General features: G+C 43.9%; 1 protein-coding gene and 7 non-coding genes across 9 annotated transcripts in view; 3 read left to right on the forward strand and 5 right to left on the reverse strand.

Annotated features, from left to right (window-relative positions):
* Positions 1–17475, forward strand: part of LOC133452317 (NACHT, LRR and PYD domains-containing protein 5-like) — a 203948-nt gene that overhangs the window by 136398 nt on the left and 50075 nt on the right. The window lies entirely within an intron of this gene.
* Positions 451–557, reverse strand: LOC133453205 (U6 spliceosomal RNA). The gene has a single exon (XR_009783328.1). It is a non-coding gene; the product is annotated as a U6 spliceosomal RNA (small nuclear RNA).
* trnat-ugu (transfer RNA threonine (anticodon UGU)) lies at positions 4483–4556 on the reverse strand. Its single transcript has one exon. It is a non-coding gene; the product is annotated as a tRNA-Thr (tRNA).
* trnar-ucg (transfer RNA arginine (anticodon UCG)) lies at positions 4832–4904 on the forward strand. The gene has a single exon. It is a non-coding gene; the product is annotated as a tRNA-Arg (tRNA).
* Positions 7211–7317, reverse strand: LOC133453206 (U6 spliceosomal RNA). Its single transcript, XR_009783329.1, has one exon. It is a non-coding gene; the product is annotated as a U6 spliceosomal RNA (small nuclear RNA).
* Positions 16606–16679, reverse strand: trnat-ugu (transfer RNA threonine (anticodon UGU)). The gene has a single exon. It is a non-coding gene; the product is annotated as a tRNA-Thr (tRNA).
* Positions 16955–17027, forward strand: trnar-ucg (transfer RNA arginine (anticodon UCG)). Its single transcript has one exon. It is a non-coding gene; the product is annotated as a tRNA-Arg (tRNA).
* On the reverse strand, positions 17185–17291 carry LOC133453214 (U6 spliceosomal RNA). The gene has a single exon (XR_009783337.1). It is a non-coding gene; the product is annotated as a U6 spliceosomal RNA (small nuclear RNA).

A 17475-nucleotide genomic window follows, 5' to 3' on the forward strand; every position in this document is an offset into this window, starting at 1 on the left:
GAATTATTTATTCCAGCTCAGAGCCGATTTTTTTTTTTATTTGTTTTACCTGTTTTTGCACATTTCTTGTTAGGATGAGCGGTTTTTAATGGATAATTATCTTCATATCATATTCAAACATATATTTGAGGGAGGAGACAAGGCGGTGTTGTGCTCCCGCGCATGCGCGCTCAAATCCACGCTGATTGGGATGTACAGAGAAACCTGCATGGATTTGGGCGAACGCACAGCTTTGTACATATGAATTTTTGCGGTCTTGTTAATTCCACGCACGGATTCACGTTGAAATCCACGCACTCTTAGTACATGAGGCCCCTGGTCTCCTAACTCACATTCATTCTTTACAGGTCACTTTGGTTTAGCTACCCTCACGGAGGGTACGGAGTTCAATAATACACACAGTATTTGATCATTTAAAAAAGGGTGACATAAAACATTCAGGATGAAAGGAAAAATTGGGAACGCTCCACGATTGTGCGTGTCATCCTTGCGCCAGGGGCCATGCTAATCTTCTCTGTATCGTTCCAATTTTAGTACGTGTGCTACCGAAGTAACACAACAGGGAGATCTCTGTGAGCCCGATTTAGATCCCCCTGGTCTTCCATCCTGGATTCTAATGGTTGCCTTACTGGAGGACAGAAATGGCCTTTAATGGGAGTGTGCTGCCTCTAAGGCAGGCTCATGGGGAGCCTCCATGCTGGGAGTGACTCTGGCCTGCAGGGGTCGTCCTGGGGGTCGTTCTGGCCTGGATGGTTGTGGAGCTCTGCACCACGGCTTCACCGCTGTGGTGTGGACTCCTCTATCCGTCCGGGCCGGGATGGTCTCTGTGGGCCCCCCCCCCCTTGTAGCTGCGGGCTATGAGACCTCCTGGCCTGGACGGCTCCCTGTTACCGTTTCCTCACCTGGATCCTCTGTGCCTAGCCATGTCTACACCATGTGTCTGCGTGCGTGTCTGTGTGTGTTAGGAATTTAGGTGAATTGTAGTGTGCTTTTGTCTGCGGGGAGGGGAGGGGGGGGGGGGGACATTAATAAGTTTTATGTTTATTTGTTTTTTCTTGTTTTTTTTTTTTTTTTTCTGTTAAGCACTTTGTGTTTCATTATTTGTAAGAAAAGTGCTATATAAATAAAGTTTGATTTGATTTGATTTGAAGGCATTCTTTTGTTTCTTATTTATTTGTCTCTTAAATAATTATTTAGTATTCATTACAGTTTGAAATGATGGATTAATCTGCTATAAGTTTAACTTGTTTAAAAGAACGATTTATTTTTGATTTGGTCACTGATGACATCACGTCCTGTTAGGCATTTCCTGTTCTTGAGAAAATGGTGGCAGACATGTGGTGCATGCTCTGAATATAATCTGCTTCCGTCTGCTAGAAAACATCATAGAGGAAATACTGTAAATTCCTATATTTAATGTTTAAATGTTTAGATGTTAAAAAACATAAATAGTAATGCTTTGTTAAAAAACTACATTTGATGAACGGTTAAAAAAGGAAGTTTTATTTACATTTACTTACATGTTAAAAAACATTTTAATTTCTACTTAAAGTGCATAGAGTGATGTAAATTCATGTTTAAATTCATGTACAATGCAATATTTAGTTAAAAACAGAATATTTTGTATTGTTTTATTCACAGTTTTCACCACGATGTTAATGAAGAAGTGTGACAGTAAACGCTCAACCTTACTACGACTCTGTCTTCATTAGCGATGGTTTAACTTGGTGTTTAGTCGGAGTTTCAACACACTGAACGAGAACACTACAGTGAAAAGGCACCATTTGATGTTTAAGTGGAGTCAAGATGGAAGCAAGCAACAAGTCGTCTGTATCCAGTTCTAGGAGCAGCAAGTCATCGGCATCAAGTGTGGCCCGCGCCAGAGCTAAAGCCGAAGCTGCCAAGGTGAGAGCATCATATGCTAACCAAGAAGCTAAACTGAAAATGGAAAAGGCTGCCAGAGAAGCAGAAAGGATAACAAGAGATGCTCAAAATCAGTTGGAACAACTAGGATAGACACAGAGTTGGAAGTGCTAATGCTACATCGAGAAGCAGATGCAGCCATGGTGGAAGCACAGGTGTGGGAAGATGCTGCAGAAATACATGCCATAATGGAAAATGGAAAATCCGAATCACAAAAGGTTCGAATACAACGCACCAGCGAATATGTTCAAACTCAGATTGACCTTCAAAATCAGTCTTCCTCCCCACAGTTACCGGATCCACCTGTCAAACCTCCAGTACCTGCACAATCACATGACAGCTTCAAGACATGGCGACCAACTGTGAACATTACAGAATCAAACCTACCTGAGCCAACCAGAGTTGAGGCAAAATCTGAAGTCAAAAAGGAAGATTCTCCCATAAACTTACACGCTCAGTACCACACTCCCCAAAGTAAACCTCCAGCTATCACACCATCTCTCCCAGAATCCTTGGCACAGTACTTGGCACGACGAGATCTTGTTACATCAGGACTGTACCAATTCAATGATAAGCCAGAGAATTTTCATGCATGGCAGTCCTCATTCACCAATGCAGCAGCTGAAGTGCATCTCACAGCAATCCAAGAATTGGACCTCATGACCAAATGGCTAGGAAAAGAGTCTGGCAAACAGGTTAGACGCATTCGCTCAGTGCATGTAAAAAATCCCAACCTGGCTTTACAAAAAGCCCGGGAGAGACTACATGATTGCTACGCTGCCCCTGAAATAATTGAACAGTCACTGTTTCAGCGGTTGGACAGTTTTCCTAAGATTTCAGCCAAGGATCACACCAAGTTGCGCAAACTTGAAGATCTGCTTATGGAGATACAAGGCGCCAAGGAGGATGGATACCTTACAGGTTTGTCATATCTCGACAACTCCTGTGGAATTGGACCAATTGTGGACAAGCTCCCATATGGGCTTCAGGAGAAGTGGGTGTCGTCTGGGTCATGGTACAAAGAAGACAACCACGGCCGCTTCCCTCCCTTTGACTATTTTTGTGCTTTTGTGTGCAATGAGGCAAAGAAACAAAATTACCCTAGCTTCTTTCATCAAAGCAACAACACGGCCCTCGCAAAACCAGATACATTCACTGTGAAGAACTTTAATACCAACAAACCCATCACAGTACACAAAACAGATGTCTCTATGACCAACAACGACCCTAACAAGAACTGCCCACTACACAACAAACCGCATCCGCTTACAAAATGCAGGACATTCAGAAACAAACTCCTCGGGGACAGAAAGGCCTTCCTGAAAGAGAAAGGAATATGTTTCAAGTGTTGTGGTTCGACCTCCCACCTTGCCAAAGACTGCAAATTTTCTGTGAAGTGCTCTGAATGTGACAGCACCTATCATGATGCAGCCATGCATCCTGGCCCATCAACTCAGAGCGTCAACACTCCTCCACATCCACAAGAGAATGGCGGGGAGGGTGAAGATTATTCTAACGTGACTGATGTTACGACAAGCTGCACTGAAGTGTGTGGCCTAGGTCAGTGGGGTCATTCATGCTCTAAGATCTGCCTTGTAAAGGTTTATCCCAAGGGTTTCAAGAACAAAGCCATCAAAGCCTACGTAATTCTTGATGACCAGAGCAATCGTTCCTTAGCTAGACCAGAGTTCTTCGAGGTGTTCAGTGTGGAGAGCAAACCATTCTCGGTATCATCTCAGAACTTGCTCTGGCATTATAGAAACATATGGCAAGAAGGCAGAGGGATACCAAATCGAGTCACTGGATAGCAAAGTCCCCATGTCCCTTCCACCACTCCTTGAGTGTCCTGAGATCCCGAACAACCGGATGGAGATTCCAACACCCTGCGCAGTTTTGCACCAGCCTCATCTCCTTCATATTGCCAAACACATTCCAGAGCTGGACCCAGAGGCTGAAATACTTCTGCTACTCGGAAGAGACGTGCTCAGAGCACACAAGGTCAGGCGGCAGATAAACGGACCACATGATGCTCCCTTTGCCCAACGTCTGGATCTGGGCTGAGTGGTGATAGGAGAGGTGTGCTTGGGTAACGTACATAAGCCGACCGTTAACACGTTCAAGACCCATGTGCTGGATGGCGGTCGCCATTCCATTTTTCAACCTTGTACAAGCTTTATGCACGTCAAGGAAACACAACCAAGCTTTAACGGGCCTGGCAGATCACCAGACAGGCATCCTATTAAAAAGAGACCATAGACTTGGAGAAGATTGATAATTGACATTTGAATGAACAGAGCTCTCTTTTTCTACGCACTCCTGACTGGTTTAAAACTTTCTCAAAAACCCCGGCAGTGACGGTCAGCCAACGACAGTTCACTGATGAGCACTTACTACACTGAGAAACATTGTAATTGTTGACAAACAGTTTCCTCCCTAACAGAGGAGAGGACTTTATCCAACCGTGTGGAAAACCCAGAAATTGGATACTTTTTTTCCACAAAGTACGTGGTTTTAAACATTACAAGAGTTACATCCTTACCTTTGTCTTCATGAGTTTAAAGGCTCTGCTGGGATTTGAACCCAGGATCACCTGTTTACAAGACAGATGCTTTGACCAACTAAGCCACAGGGCCCTCAACACACGTCTTCAACTTGTTATAAAAACCCTGTTGACACAACAAGTTCATTCTACCTCTGGAGCAGCTTTATTTCACCTCACTGTGATATATTTAGTACACAAATCTGTTCCACTACTGTCCTGGCTTTATGTGAAGTAACAGAGCTATGAAGGATGGTAACTTTTGTAGTTACCATATATGGTTACCTGCCTCCTAAGCGGTGATTGATTTATCTGAATGTTGGACAGTTCACCCAGGGCGCAAAAGTAGCCTCAGAAGAGCAACTCGTGGACCACATGGGCTAATGGACAAGGCGTCTGACTTCGGATCAGAAGATTGAGGGTTCAAGTCCCTCTGTGGTTATAGAGCCTTCAGATAGTTAGATCTGGGGCCTTATGTACTAAGAGTGCGGCGCACAAAAAACGTGCGTACGCCACTTTCAACGCTCACGGTCGGATGTACAAAGAATGACGTGAACGTAGAAAGCTGCGGTCCGTCACTCACACATTAAGGCTTTTGTACGCACTTTTCTGAGGTTTGTCCGTTGGCGACTCTCACTGGTGATGCAGTGAAGTGCAGAATATGAGGAAACTTAACGTCAACAATAAGTTCACGACCACGTGAAGGACACGACAGTCCCCACATCACCAGATAAATTACACAAGAGTGGAGCTGCAACAATCTCACAATCAACCACATGATCTGAACAAACAACTAAAGGCAGGAGCTCAACGATGGAACCTGCAAATCCTGATGGAGCAATGGCTCCGTTATAGAGGACCCTGATGGCAGGATCGGGAGCGAGTCCTCAGGGACCAGACTGACCTGCTGGTCCAGGACTAAGACTGGACCATCAGCTGGTTTAGGTACCAAGAGGATCCTTATGGATCTCTGCCCTGAACTGGACCAGCTGCTCCGGTTCAGACCAACATGATGCTTTCAGCTGGAGCTGCTGACAGGTCGGACATCTCTGTCACCATGACGACCGTATGGGAGGACTACTGGAGATTAAAGCCAGATCCTAAAACATCCCATAACTGTGTCTGGACAGAAAAACATTAAAATATATCTTGCAGCGAAAAATCGGTTCTGTAAAGATGTCTTAAATAAAAAAAAGGTGTCACGGAAAGGTTGGTTGCGAACTGATGTGATTCAGCATGAAATAAGTTTTTATTGAATGTTTAGGCAACTTTCAGAGTCTGATATTGGGTCGGCTGCAGGTTCTGCAGGATCCAGAAAGTGTTTCTCAGGTGTTGTGCCAAAAAGTGATTGCCTGTCAGAATCTGATTTCTTCTGATTTGTGGCCGCGGGAGCGCGCACAGCAGCCCATTGAGCGAGAGCGCTAAAACGTCAGATTTTCAGATTATGAAGCTCAATAATGAGATCAAGTCATATTTAGGCAGAAACAACTTTTCATTAACTGTATTTGGCCCTCAATCAATATTTGGCAGATAAAAAGACCCATTTTCAGGGGAGAAATCAGATTCTGGGAGGCAATCACTCTTTGGCACGACAGGGATCTAGACCGGTCTCTCCTCCTGCGGATGCAACACTCCGAGTTACAGCAACTTTGCTCTTTATTTCTCACGTTTGCACCTCGATAATCCCGTCGGCACAAATTGTCTTTATTTCTTCAGCAGAGGAATCAGATCGTAATGCTTCATGTTTTAAATATAAATGTATTTTGTTCACATTGTTATACTTATGAGAGAGGTGATCGCGGACATCCATAATGTGTAAGACTCAATAAACGTGTACATTGGTCTTAATGCGTCAGCATGACAATAAAGCAGAACGAGGAGTCGTTTTTCATCCACCAAAAATTCTGGTGTCGGTTCTTAAAATACAAACAAGAAAAGCAGCGTGTAATGATGCACTAACGCTGCCTATAAACATTAACAAACCCGTACGATCATAATAAAACCACAACTCTTCACGGAACGCAATGCAACGCAAAGAACACCATAATGTAGGTGTCAAACTGAATCCCAGAAGGACCGGTGTCCTGCATGTTTTAGACGTTTCCCTGCTTTAACACACCTGATTCTAATTAATCATCGTCACCAACTTGTCATCAAAGTCTGGATAGTTCTGTTGATGACACAGTCACTTGTATCATGGTGCAATGAAGCAGGGAAACATCTAAAACCTGCAGGGACACCGGCCCTCGAGGACTGGAGTCCGACACCATGCTGAAATCGGAAGAAATGCTCCAAAATGAATTATTTATTCCAGCTCAGAGCCGATTTTTTTTTTTATTTGTTTTACCTGTTTTTGCACATTTCTTGTTAGGATGAGCGGTTTTTAATGGATAATTATCTTCATATCATATTCAAACATATATTTGAGGGAGGAGACAAGGCGGTGTTGTGCTCCCGCGCATGCGCGCTCAAATCCACGCTGATTGGGATGTACAGAGAAACCTGCATGGATTTGGGCGAACGCACAGCTTTGTACATATGAATTTTTGCGGTCTTGTTAATTCCACGCACGGATTCACGTTGAAATCCACGCACTCTTAGTACATGAGGCCCCTGGTCTCCTAACTCACATTCATTCTTTACAGGTCACTTTGGTTTAGCTACCCTCACGGAGGGTACGGAGTTCAATAATACACACAGTATTTGATCATTTAAAAAAGGGTGACATAAAACATTCAGGATGAAAGGAAAAATTGGGAACGCTCCACGATTGTGCGTGTCATCCTTGCGCCAGGGGCCATGCTAATCTTCTCTGTATCGTTCCAATTTTAGTACGTGTGCTACCGAAGTAACACAACAGGGAGATCTCTGTGAGCCCGATTTAGATCCCCCTGGTCTTCCATCCTGGATTCTAATGGTTGCCTTACTGGAGGACAGAAATGGCCTTTAATGGGAGTGTGCTGCCTCTAAGGCATTCTTTTGTTTCTTATTTATTTGTCTCTTAAATAATTATTTAGTATTCATTACAGTTTGAAATGATGGATTAATCTGCTATAAGTTTAACTTGTTTAAAAGAACGATTTATTTTTGATTTGGTCACTGATGACATCACGTCCTGTTAGGCACTTCCTGTTCTTGAGAAAATGGTGGCAGACATGTGGTGCATGCTCTGAATATAATCTGCTTCCGTCTGCTAGAAAACATCATAGAGGAAATACTGTAAATTCCTATATTGAATGTTTAAATGTTTAAATGTTTAGATGTTAAAAAACATAAATAGTAATGCTTTGTTAAAAAACTACATTTGATGAACGGTTAAAAAAGGAAGTTTTATTTACATTTACTTACATGTTAAAAAACATTTTAATTTCTACTTAAAGTGCATAGAGTGATGTAAATTCATGTTTAAATTCATGTACAATGCAATATTTAGTTAAAAACAGAATATTTTGTATTGTTTTATTCACAGTTTTCACCACGATGTTAATGAAGAAGTGTGAAAGTAAATGCTCAACCTTACTACGACTCTGTCTTCATTAGCGATGGTTTAACTTGGTGTTTAGTCGGAGTTTCAACACACTGAACGAGAACACTACAGTGAAAAGGCACCATTTGATGTTTAAGTGGAATCAAGATGGAAGCAAGCAACAAGTCGTCTGTATCCAGTTCTAGGAGCAGCAAGTCATCGGCATCAAGTGTGGCCCGCGCCAGAGCTAAAGCCGAAGCTGCCAAGGTGAGAGCATCATATGCTAACCAAGAAGCTAAACTGAAAATGGAAAAGGCTGCCAGAGAAGCAGAAAGGATAACAAGAGATGCTCAAAATCAGTTGGAACAACTAGGATAGACACAGAGTTGGAAGTGCTAATGCTACATCGAGAAGCAGATGCAGCCATGGTGGAGGCACAGGTGTGGGAAGATGCTGCAGAAATACATGCCATAATGGAAAATGGAAAATCCGAATCACAAAAGGTTCGAATACAACGCACCAGCGAATATGTTCAAACTCAGATTGACCTTCAAAATCAGTCTTCCTCCCCACAGTTACCGGATCCACCTGTCAAACCTCCAGTACCTGCACAATCACATGACAGCTTCAAGACATGGCGACCAACTGTGAACATTACAGAATCAAACCTACCTGAGCCAACCAGAGTTGAGGCAAAATCTGAAGTCAAAAAGGAAGATTCTCCCATAAACTTACACGCTCAGTACCACACTCCCCAAAGTAAACCTCCAGCTATCACACCATCTCTCCCAGAATCCTTGGCACAGTACTTGGCACGACGAGATCTTGTTACATCAGGACTGTACCAATTCAATGATAAGCCAGAGAATTTTCATGCATGGCAGTCCTCATTCACCAATGCAGCAGCTGAAGTGCATCTCACAGCAATCCAAGAATTGGACCTCATGACCAAATGGCTAGGAAAAGAGTCTGGCAAACAGGTGAGACGCATTCGCTCAGTGCATGTAAAAAATCCCAACCTGGCTTTACAAAAAGCCCGGGAGAGACTACATGATTGCTACGCTGCCCCTGAAATAATTGAACAGTCACTGTTTCAGCGGTTGGACAGTTTTCCTAAGATTTCAGCCAAGGATCACACCAAGTTGCGCAAACTTGAAGATCTGCTTATGGAGATACAAGGCGCCAAGGAGGATGGATACCTTACAGGTTTGTCATATCTCGACACCTCCTGTGGAATTGGACCAATTGTGGACAAGCTCCCATATGGGCTTCAGGAGAAGTGGGTGTCGTCTGGGTCATGGTACAAAGAAGACAACCACGGCCGCTTCCCTCCCTTTGACTATTTTTGTGCTTTTGTGTGCAATGAGGCAAAGAAACAAAATTACCCTAGCTTCTTTCATCAAAGCAACAACACGGCCCTCGCAAAACCAGATACATTCACTGTGAAGAACTTTAATACCAACAAACCCATCACAGTACACAAAACAGATGTCTCTATGACCAACAACGACCCTAACAAGAACTGCCCACTACACAACAAACCGCATCCGCTTACAAAATACAGGACATTCAGAAACAAACTCCTCGGGGACAGAAAGGCCTTCCTGAAAGAGAAAGGAATATGTTTCAAGTGTTGTGGTTCGACCTCCCACCTTGCCAAAGACTGCAAATTTTCTGTGAAGTGCTCTGAATGTGACAGCACCTATCATGATGCAGCCATGCATCCTGGCCCATCACCTCAGAGCGTCAACGCTCCTCCACATCCACAAGAGAATGGCGGGGAGGGTGAAGATTATTCTAACGTGACTGATGTTACGACAAGCTGCACTGAAGTGTGTGGCCTAGGTCAGTGGGGTCATTCATGCTCTAAGATCTGCCTTGTAAAGATTTATCCCAAGGGTTTCAAGAACAAAGCCATCAAAGCCTACGTAATTCTTGATGACCAGAGCAATCGTTCCTTAGCTAGACCAGAGTTCTTCGAGGTGTTCAGTGTGGAGAGCAAACCATTCTCGGTATCATCTCAGAACTTGCTCTGGCATTATAGAAACATATGGCAAGAAGGCAGAGGGATACCAAATCGAGTCACTGGATAGCAAAGTCCCCATGTCCCTTCCACCACTCCTTGAGTGTCCTGAGATCCCGAACAACCGGATGGAGATTCCAACACCCTGCGCAGTTTTGCACCAGCCTCATCTCCTTCATATTGCCAAACACATTCCAGAGCTGGACCCAGAGGCTGAAATACTTCTGCTACTCGGAAGAGACGTGCTCAGAGCACACAAGGTCAGGCGGCAGATAAACGGACCACATGATGCTCCCTTTGCCCAACGTCTGGATCTGGGCTGAGTGGTGATAGGAGAGGTGTGCTTGGGTAACGTACATAAGCCGACCGTTAACACGTTCAAGACCCATGTGCTGGATGGCGGTCGCCATTCCATTTTTCAACCTTGTACAAGCTTTATGCACGTCAAGGAAACACAACCAAGCTTTAACGGGCCTGGCAGATCACCAGACAGGCATCCTATTAAAAAGAGACCATAGGGGCGCTGTGGAGCATGGATAGAGGATAGACGCGTCCTGACCAGCTCCTGCATATTTTGCAAAATACTCTAGCAAACTACTATCTCGTTGCTTAATATATATATATACTTTAATCAGAAGGTCTATAAAATGACGGGAAAAGGCGGTTCGCGTCAGGAACGAGCAGATAAAAGCCGCTCAGCACGGATCACGGACAAGGCTAATGCTAATCCGCAGCTACATCATGGCGACGCCGCTGGTGAGGACGAGGAGCCTTCCCTCTCCTCCGTGGTCAAGCTCATCGAGTCCTTCAGAAATGAAACCCTCTCGTCCATAGGTACCCTTCAGACCACCATGGATTCATTCGCATTCCGTCTCACGGATGTTGAAACCTCACTTCAAGATATTGATGACAGGGTTGTTGAACTCGAGGCTAAATATGAGACTCTGAGCAAAAGCAATCTGATGCTTGTGGCTAAAACTGAGGATCTGGAGTCCAGAAGCAGACGCCAAAACCTGAGAGTTTTTGGGATTGAGGAAAATGCGGAGGGTCCGCAACCAACCTCATTTATGACGGACTTCTTCGTTGAGCTGCTGGGCATTGAGGACGCTGCTGGAGGCTCCCCATTGCTGGATATAGCCCACCGCTCCTTGGCTCCCAAGCCCAAACCTGGAGCTCCTGCGCGCCCGATGATTGTCAAGGTCCATCACTTCCAGACTAAACAACGGATCCTCCGGCTCGCGAGGGAGAGGGCTCCCCTGAGCTTCCGCGGACACCCGGTGCGCATTTTCCCCGACTTCACGGCGGACGTCGCCAAGCAGAGAGCTGCGTTCACCGACATAAAGCGGAGACTTCGGGCTGCTGACGTCAGATATGGCTTGTTGTTCCCCGCTCGCCTGCAGATCACGTTTAACAACGCGAAACACCTGTTCAGCACACCGGAGGCTGCTGAGGCTTTCTACAAGGAAAAGATTGCCTCAGCCCGGCCACCGGAGTCGGGATCTGCCTCTAATGGATAACCATACGCGGGTCTACTTGCAGCCTTCACGTTGGGTCCGGGGCCGCTGCGCGTCACGCTGCCGCTCTGTTTTATGGTGAGTCATATCTTTTGATCACAGCTGACTTGCCAAATGAACCTGGTCGACTAACTGTTAACACCAATACTTGCTGTGCCCTCGGGGCGTGGACCTCATATTTTGGACTGGGGAGGCTGCGTTTGTCATACTGCAGCCCTCTGTCTTTTTTTTTTTTTTTTTTTTTTTTTTTTAAATTGTTTGTTGTACCCTTGGACATGGCTCGTCGAAATACTATTTTTCCTTCCTTTTCATTTTCTACATCTTGTGTATTATTCCTTCAAATGTTTGTAGTTTTGTTAGAGTGTTTGTATATATATATATACATCTGGAGCACTGGTCTAGTGCACCGTTTGGATGCACAGTCCTAGTTTTAGGTTTTGGCGCTTCGTTTGGGGAAGCACCGGGGGGGTGGGTGGGATTTTGTTCATGGGCTCTAATCTCGCACACGTGTATTTTTTGTTTTTGTTTTTTAACTGTTCCCCTTTTTGTTTGTTTTTTTCTGAAACGACTGTGAGGTTGAAATGTTTTATTTCCGGGATCATCTCAGGTATGCGTCTGTATATTCAAATACCGCTTGACTATGGTGGATAACTCAACAATTAAACTCTGCTCATGGAATGTGCACGGGGTCCACAGTCCTATCAAACGGAAGAAAATTCTTAATTTCTTGAAGAGGGAGAAGGTTCACATAGCTTTTATTCAAGAGTCCCACCTAAGTAATGAGGAACATTTAAAATTGAAAAGAGACTGGGTTGGCCAGATCTTTTATTCTTCCTTTACATCAAGGAGCAGAGGCGTGGCGATTCTAATCCATAAAGCCCTTCCACTTACTGAAGTGAAGGTTAAAAGTGATAAACTGGGACGTTATGTTATGATCACAGGTACACTATATGGTGACAATGTTTCTTACTTAAATGTTTATGCCCCACCAATATGTCCTACTGATTTCCACGCTAAAGTATTTTCCCTGTTTTCAGACTGGATTGTGGAATCTTCTGTGATTGCAGGCGACTTTAACTGTTGTCTTAATCCTCGCCTGGATAAATCATACTCAGGATCGCGATCTAATGTGGGAATTAGTCAGTCTTTACTAGGCTGCTGTAGAGACTTAGGTCTTATTGACACATGGAGGACCCTCCATCCTACAGACAGACAATATACCTTCTATTCTAAGGTCCATAAGTCCTCATCAAGGATAGACTATTTCTTTACACCTAAAAATGCCCTCCAAAAAGTGACTTCATGTTCAATTGGTAATATTGTTATTTCAGATCATTCCCCATTATTTTTGGTGATGTCTAGTAAGGAACAGCGTCCTCCAATGCAGTGGCGATTTAAAAATTTTCTTCTTAAAAACCCTGATTTTATCCAGTACTTCACGGAGCAGTTTAAGCTCTTTATGTCTGAGAATGATACCCCGGCTGTTTCTCCTAATGTGCTATGGGAGACAGCTAAGGCTGTTTCACGTGGTTTTGCAATATCTTTTTCTGCTCATCTGAAGCGCAAGAAGGGGGCGGAACAGCAGAATCTGGAACAACAACTAAATAACCTTCAGAGGGAATTTGATATCAATCCGTCAGATGATTTGAGAGCTCATATTGATACCACTTCAGCAGCCCTTGATACGCTGATGTCCTCAGAGGCTCAGAAAAGTCTTTTCTTTGCTAGGCACAGAATGTACGAATTCGGGAATAAGCCTAGCAAATACCTGGCTAACCTTGTTAGGAAAAAGGCAGATTCACAGGCTATTCCAGTGATAAAAGATGAGACGGGCAAGAGAATACATTATAGTAAAGACATTAACAAATGCTTTCAGGCATTTTATGAATCTTTGTATAAATCTGAAGCTGAGTCTCAGCCTGCGGACCTGATGCAAGCATTCTTGTCAGCCATTAACCTGCCTCAAGCTTCTCAGACCCAGAGGGACCTATTAAACAGACCTATTTCACGTGGGGAAGTTATAGTGGCTATTAATGACCTACAAAATAGTAAGGCCCCAGGGCCCGACGGCCTGACACCCGAGTTTTTTAAATCTTTTCAGAGTCTATTAGTTGATCCCTTGCTTAAAATGCTGAACTATTCATTTGATTCTGGCCATCTCCCAGGTACTATGATGGACACTAACATCTCACTCATTCTGAAGAAGGGCAGACCACCGGAGGATTGCTCCTCGTACAGACCAATCGCTCTGCTTGATGTAGATAGAAAACTTTTAGCTAAAATCCTGGCGAAAAGATTAGAATGTATCCTTCCTGACCTCATCTCAATGGACCAGACTGGTTTTATTTTAGGACGTAATTCCTGTAATAATGTTAGGAGACTGCTGAACCTTATTCAGTATGGCACAGAGTTAAAAACTAAGGCTGTCGTAGTCTCTCTTGACGCGGAAAAGGCTTTTGACAGAGTCGAGTGGCCATATTTACTGAACGTCCTTTCCAAATTTGACTTGGGAGATAATTTTATTAAATGGATCTCTCTTTTGTACGATTCCCCTCGGGCATCCGTTCTTACAAATGGTTGGAAGTCCCCTGCATTCTTAGTTGGGCGCGGCACTCGCCAGGGCTGTCCAATCTCCCCCCTATTGTTTACGCTCGCCATAGAGCCTTTGGCGGAGGCGATTAGGAGCGACCCTTTGGTGACTGGTGTCAGTGTAGGTCCCCAAAACCATAAAATTTCCCTTTATGCTGATGACGTTCTGCTCTTTTTGAGTAACCCCAAGGTCTCTATTACCAGAGTTGTTGAGATTATTAAAAATTTTGGCCGGTTCTCAGGCTACAAGATTAATTATTCAAAGTCAGAGGCTATGCCCCTAACCCTTAATACCCCCTGGACGCCATCTAGTTCTGCCCCTTTTCGATGGTCACCTTCTGGGTTTGTTTACCTTGGTGTATATATTACTCCCTCCTTTTCAGGTTTGTATAAAGCCAATTTCATACCGTTAATCCGTAAAATTAAGGATGATCTGGCACGCTGGACTAATCTCCCGTTATCTCTTCTAGGTAGGGTAAACTTGTTTAAAATGAACATACTTCCTCGTCTGCTTTATATTTTCCAAATGATCCCAGTCCTTTTGACTAGAAAATCACTCTCCAGTTTAAATGGCTCTTTATCTTCCTTTTTATGGAAAAACAAACGGGCCAGATTGAAATTACAAAAGCTGCAGTACCGTCCTGGAGAGGGTGGGTTGGCCCTGCCAAACATTAAATATTACCAATTGGCTTGTCTTTGTCGGTATTTCTGGGAATGGTTTAGAAATTACCCCCGATCCACGTGGCTTAGTTTGGAGGCCGCTCCCCTCGATCCAATTCCTCTTTGTAACACTTTATATGTTACTAAAAAGTGGGTCTCAGACAAAGTAAAGGGCAACCTTATTCTTCAGAACACGTTAAAGGTATGGAGAACTATTAGGAAGATAGGGACTCAGAGCGATTCCCTCTCTCTCCTCACCCCCATTCATTTGAACCCGGATTTTCCCCCTGGTCTCGAGGACCGTGCATTTCTTTTGTGGTCTGAGAAGGGTATTTGTACTATAGAGGACTTGGTGGCTAACGGTGCTCTTAAATCTTTTAACCAGCTCAAGGAGGAGTATGACCTTCCCAACAAACACTTTTTCAGGTACCTGCAGGTCCGTAGTTTTGTCTCCTCAAAAGTAAGGCTACACCCGAGTGGGTTCTCTCGCTCTCCTGTAGAAGAAGTCTTAAAAGATCCCGACCCCCGAAAATTGACTACCAGGTTTTACAATGCTTTGTTCCCACCAGCAGAGGGCATGGGTCATCTTAAATTACTCTGGGAGGCTGACCTGGGCATAACAATCTCAGAGGATGAATGGGAAGGTGTTTGGTTGAGCTCATCTGGTTGTTTGTCAACCAACAAGGTCAAGGAGTTACAGTTTAGAATAATTCATAGGCTCCAGATTACACCAGTGTTACGGAATAAATTTAATCCTATATTTTCCCAATTTTGTAACAAATGCAAGGTTTCTGATGGGTCTTACTTTCACTGTATTTTTGATTGTCCCTTCATCAAAAGTTTCTGGGGAAAGGTCTCTGATGAAATTTCTGTAGTATTTGGTAAGAATCTGGGTCTTAAACCAATTTCCTGTATCCTTGGATTACATTCTACTCTGAATCTTAGACCCCACTTGGTAAAACTGCTCGATGTGCTTTTGTTTGGTGCCAGAAGGTGCGTCTTACGTCAGTGGATTTCTGACAAACCTCCTACGCTTTCACAGTGGCGACAAAGTATATTGGAACTCATCCCTCTGGAAGCCACGACCTACTGGCTTAAGGACAAACCATCATTTTTTCATAAAATTTGGGACCCATTCTTGGACTATATTGGAACAGAGCGTGCACAGACTTTGCAGAGAGGCCTCTACGGTCTTATATGGACATATATCCCTAGAGAAGCCGATACCTGAGTTTGAACCAAGCAGAATGTTGTTTATAACACCTCACTACCTGGATTTATGGTCACGTACCCATTCAACAGTTAACAGTCTTTCCCCCCCCCCCTTTTTTTTTTTTTTTTTCTCTCTCCCCTTCCTTATATTTGTTTACTCATTTTGCTTCATCGTGTGTGAATTCCTGCTCAGTGTGTTCTGTGTAGAATATGGTGTTCTTATATTTCCTTGCCATGTTTTCTTACCTTAAAACAAAAATCAATAAAAATATTTAAAATCATCCTACCGGCACGGCGTGTCCGCGGTGCAGGACACACCGTGCCGGTGTCGTGCCAAAAAAAAAAAAAAAAAAAAAAAAAAAAAAAGAGACCATAGACTTGGAGAAGATTGATAATTGACATTTGAATGAACAGAGCTCTCTTTTTCTACGCACTCCTGACTGGTTTAAAACTTTCTCAAAAACCCCGGCAGTGACGGTCAGCCAACGACAGTTCACTGATGAGCACTTACTACACTGAGAAACATTGTAATTGTTGACAAACAGTTTCCTCCCTAACAGAGGAGAGGACTTTATCCAACTGTGTGGAAAACCCAGAAATTGGATACTTTTTTTCCACAAAGTACGTGGTTTTAAACATTACAAGAGTTACATCCTTACCTTTGTCTTCATGAGTTTAAAGGCTCTGCTGGGATTTGAACCCAGGATCTCCTGTTTACAAGACAGATGCTTTGACCAACTAAGCCACAGGGCCCTCAACACAGGTCTTCAACTTGTTATAAAAACCCTGTTGACACAACAAGTTCATTCTACCTCTGGAGCAGCTTTATTTCACCTCACTGTGATATATTTAGTACACAAATCTGTTCCACTACTGTCCTGGCTTTATGTGAAGTAACAGAGCTATGAAGGATGGTAACTTTTATAGTTACCATATATGGTTACCTGCCTCCTAAGCGGTGATTGATTTATCTGAATGTTGGACAGTTCACCCAGGGCGCAAAAGTAGCCTCAGAAGAGCAACTCGTGGACCACATGGCCTAATGGACAAGGCGTCTGACTTCGGATCAGAAGATTGAGGGTTCAAGTCCCTCTGTGGTTATAGAGCCTTCAGATAGTTAGATCTGGTCTCCTAACTCACATTCATTCTTTACAGGTCACTTTGGTTTAGCTACACTCACGGAGGGTACGGAGTTCAATAATACACACAGTATTTGATCATTTAAAAAAGGGTGACATAAAACATTCAGGATGAAAGGAAAAATTGGGAACGCTCCACGATTGTGCGTGTCATCCTTGCGCCAGGGGCCATGCTAATCTTCTCTGTAACGTTCCAATTTTAGTACGTGTGCTACCGAAGTAACACAACAGGGAGATCTCTGTGAGCCCGATTTAGATCCCCCTGGTCTTCCATCCTGGATTCTAATGGTTGCCTTACTGGAGGACAGAAATGGCCTTTAATGGGAGTGTGCTGCCTCTAAGGCAGGCTCATGGGGAGCCTCCATGCTGGGAGTGACTCTGGCCTGCAGGGGTCGTCCTGGGGGTCGTTC

This window comes from Cololabis saira, chromosome 10, assembly GCF_033807715.1.
Source record: "Cololabis saira isolate AMF1-May2022 chromosome 10, fColSai1.1, whole genome shotgun sequence".
In the NCBI taxonomy this organism is placed as follows: Eukaryota; Metazoa; Chordata; class Actinopteri; order Beloniformes; family Belonidae; genus Cololabis; species Cololabis saira.